Raw genomic sequence first — 4,288 nt, forward strand, 5'->3', positions numbered from 1 at the left:
TTATTATTTTATTATTTTTTGAGACAAAGTCTTGCTCTGTCACTTAGCCTGGAGTGCAGTAGTGTGAACGTGGCTCACTGCAGCCTCTATCTCCTGGGCTCAAGCAATTCTCCTGCCTCAGCCTCCCATAATTTTGGGATTATAGGTGTGAGCTGCAACATCCGCCTGCCTGGATTATTTTGGGCATTGTCTACTAATTTCTTCTATTCGTGGCCCATTAAAATCTGTTCTCCACTCAGCAGCCAGCATGTATCATTGCAGTTTGTGGTATTTTGAAACATAATTATGCTTCTATTTTATGCTCTAAACACTCCAGTGGCTGCCCTCATTACCCAGAGGAAAACCAAAGTCCTTACGATGATTGCAAGGCCCTGTCCATTCAGCCATGTTTCTGACCTGATCTACCAACAGATCGTTGGTAACTTTTTGCATTGCAGACATTCTTTTTTTCCTTTTTTTTTTTTCTTTGAGTTGGAGTTTCGCTATTGTTGCCCAGGCTGGAGTGCAGTAGTACGATCTTGGCTCACTGCAACCTCTGTCTCCCAGGTTCAAGCGATTCTCCTGCCTTAGCCTCCTGAGTAGCTGGGATTGCAGGCACCAGCCACCATGCCTGGCTAATTTTGTATTTTAGTAAAGACGGGGTTTCTCCACATTGGTCAGGCTTATCTTGAACTCCCGACCTCGGGTGATGTGCCCGGCGAACTTTGCAGACATTCTTATTTTTGTCTCTTCCTCAGACAGCCAAGCATGTTTCCTCCCTAGGGTCTTTGCATTTGCTGTTTCCTCAGATAAAGCCCAGTATACTCTCTCTTCCAGTCTCTGCTGAGCTGTCACATTAGAAAGGCCTTCCCTCAATACTTGATATAAAATTGTGTAACTCTTACTCTTCCATGTGCCCCCATCTGCTTTCTAGAATGTCAGTTCCAGGCATGAAGGGACTTTTAAATCATTGAACCTCCAGTGTCTAGAATAGTGCCTGGCATGTAGTCAGTACTTAATAAATTATTTGTTGAATAAGTGGACAATTAGTAATGTGTAGAAGGGAAGAGGGTCTATTGTGGAGTCTCCTTGCTAATACACTGCTGTTTGGCCAAAGGAGGTTCAGGAGATAGAAGCTGACAAGTATGCCTGTGGCTGGCCAGATGACATTCAGGACAGGCTCAGTGGGAGGAGGGCAACTGTGGTGTCAGGGGTGACTCAGGGTTTCAGGTGTCTCTTTGCTGTCACAGAGTAACTAAAGGCCAGAGCCTCAGATTTGCTTCCCCACTCATTGCAACAATGGGGAATTGAAGACTTGTTGAAATGATTAAAATTCTTGCTGATATCCAAGAAGAGGTTAATAGAAAGGAAATATGATGGGGTAATAAAGTGGGATATTTGTGTGTGTACTTTTGCCATCTGGTTAGAATTAGAGGGAAAGATGGATGTATTGGAAACGATTGTGTTTTTTTGTTATTTTGAGACAGTCTTGTTCTGTCACCCAGGCTGGAATGCAATGGCATGATCTCGGCTCACTGCAACCTCTGCTTCATTCTCCTGCCTCAGCCTCCCAAGTTGCTGGGATTACAGTCATGTGGCAGCATGCCCGGCTAATTTTTGTATTTTTAGTAGAGGCATGGTTTCACTATGTTGTCCAGGCTGGTCTCAAACTCCTGACCTCGTGATCCATCCGCCCTGGCCTCCCAAAGTACCGGTATTACAGGCGTGAGCCACTGCGCCCAGCCTGGAATAGGTTGTTTTTTAAATTCAGCATGTTACAGGGTAAGAGCAGTTTGCAGTCCTGTGGCAGACATGGGTTTTCCCTCACTAGCTAGGCAGAGCTGACTGATGTGAGCCCCTTGTGCCTCTGGAGTGAGGAATCGGGGGAAAGAAGTTTTGACTGATGTAACTTAGGCTAAATTAGAAGAATAAATAGCAAGAAGACATGCAAAAGTATTTTGAATGAGTTTTTGAAAGTGCTATATTTGTACTTGTATCAACTAAGTAAATACATATTGACATTGTTATTTGGTAAAGGATCTGAATACTAAGCCTCATCTAGCTAAGACAGTCGTATCCTGTTAGTAATTTTTTTTTGTTTGTTTGTTTTGAGGCGGAGTCTCACTCTGTCCCCCAGGCTGGAATGCAGTGATGCAGTCTCAGCTCACTGCAAGCCTCCACCTCCTGGGTTCACGCCACTTTCCCACCTCAGCCTCCTGAGTAGCTGGGACTACAGGCGCCTGCCACTGTGCCTGGCTAATTTTGATTTTGTGTTTTTAGTAGAGACGAGGTTTCACTGTGTTAGCCAGGATGGTCCCGATCTCCTGACCTCGTGATCAGCCTGCCTTGGCCTCCCAAAGTGCTGGGATTACAGGCGTGAGCCACTGCCCCGGCCTTTTGTTATAGTAATATGAACAACAACAAAGCTTTGATAAGCCAGGAGTGAGGACGTCTGATTACTTACATGAGCTTCCTGGTCTTGGAACTTGATTTTCCTATTTGTTTCGGAAAACGCTGTACAGAGCTTTGATGTATAACTATGTTCATAGATCTGGGAATGAACAACTGGAGCAGAAGGGAATTTTTGTGCTTTTGTGGGTGGGTATGGGGAGTGATTTTACCTTGAAATGCGTTTGTTAAATTCATTTTAGTATACCTCTGTTCATTTCTGTCTTATTTTAAACATCTGATTCTTGTCAGGTTCACCAGGTTGAGTTTTATGGAGCTTGTGAATTAGTCTTGTGTAATGAAAACTTTAGCACCTGAAATATTGCCAGTGAAAGTATCAGGTTACAGGAAGGAAGGTTTTTGCTTTCCATACTATAGGAGGTTAGATGGATGAAAACATGTCAGACAGAGGCAGACTATCTCGTACTTTAAGAGAAAAGCTTGGGTCCTTTTGGAGTAAAGATGAGGGCTAAAGTAGGGTTTGTGTTTATAGATTTCAAGCATCAGTAACAGAATCTGCATTTGGGTGGCCATTTTATCACTACTTATTTTCTCTCATTTCAGAAGTGTATCCTGACTTGTAAATTGAAGAAGCCGGTGGTGCTGCGGGTGTTCTTTTGGAGTAGTGTCTGGGATCCAGTGCAAGTCGAATCATTGTTCAAATAAGGTAAAAGCATGGTGGTAAAAGAAACTAATAACTTCACTAATTTGTAAAACCCATAATATGTTAAAAATTGATTATTTCGAGACCAGCCTGTACAACATGGTGAAGTCCTATCTCTACAAAAAATAAAAAAATTAACCAGGCATGGTGGCGCACACCTGTGGTCCCAGCTGCTTAGGAGGCTGAGGCAGGAGGATAGCTTGAGCTCAGTAGTTGGAGACTGTAGTGAACCATGTTCATGCCCCTGCATTCCAGCCTGGGTGACAGTAAGACCCTGTCTCAAAAAAAAAAAAGAAAAGAAAAGAATTGATTATCCAGACGATTCCTTAATGGAAGTTCTGGATTCTTGTGAAATAGTATTTGTTTGAAAAAGGTTGTCTATAAACTTGACATCTATAATCATTGTTAATATTTTGGGAAGCAGTCCCTTTTCATGCTTATGTTACATGTTTAATTAAAATTGGGGGCCAAGCGTGGTGGCTCACGCCTGTAATCCCAGCACTTTGGGAAGCCAAGGCAGGTGATCACTTGAGGTCGGGAGTTCGAGACCAGCCTGGCCAACATAGTGAAACCCCGTCTCTACTAAAAATACAAAAATTAGCCAGGCGTGGTGGCGGACACCTGTAATCCCAGCTACTTGGGAGGCTGAGGCAGGAGAATCACTTCAATGCAGAAGGTAGAGGTTGCAGTGAGCCGAGATCTTGCCACTACCCTCCAGCCTGGGCAACAGAGCAAGACCTTGTCTCAGAAAAACAAAAACAAACAAAAGCTTTTTACATGTGCAAAAACACTACAGTAGATATATCAGACCATCAGCTCTCTAGGGCTTTTTATGAAAAACAGCAGTTCTTCCACATTCCCCTTCCCAGCCCCTTAGAAGCAGTCATTTTCAACTCTCCAGTTCCTTTTGGTATAACTCTGTAAATAATAAGCCTCTTTTGCTTTATAGTGTTTGTTATTATTTATTAACTTCACTTCTTATATAGTGGTAGTTTTTGGTAGGCTTACCTGACCACCTCATATGCCAACATTAATTTTCACTCTGGGGCCGGGCGCGGTGGCTCACGCCTGTAATCTCAGCACTTTGGGAGGCTGTGGCAGGCGGATCACAAGGTCAGGAGATTGAGACCATCCTGGCTAACACGGTGAAACCCCGTCTCTACTAAAAATAGAAAAAATTAGCCGGGCGTGATGGCG

The 4,288-nt window shown here is 43.6% G+C and overlaps 1 protein-coding gene across 2 annotated transcripts in view; it reads left to right on the top strand.

Annotated features, from left to right (window-relative positions):
• The window catches only part of THRAP3 (thyroid hormone receptor associated protein 3), a 111,366-nt gene that overhangs the window by 43,872 nt on the left and 63,206 nt on the right, over positions 1-4,288 (top strand). For both annotated transcript variants that reach the window (XM_011989005.1, XM_011989006.1), the window contains one exon: positions 2,992-3,094. The gene's annotated coding sequence lies outside the window, so the exon portion shown is untranslated. The remainder of the gene's footprint in view (positions 1-2,991; positions 3,095-4,288) is intronic.

This window comes from Mandrillus leucophaeus, unplaced genomic scaffold (assembly GCF_000951045.1).
Source record: "Mandrillus leucophaeus isolate KB7577 unplaced genomic scaffold, Mleu.le_1.0 Scaffold343, whole genome shotgun sequence".
Taxonomy (NCBI): Eukaryota; Metazoa; Chordata; class Mammalia; order Primates; family Cercopithecidae; genus Mandrillus; species Mandrillus leucophaeus.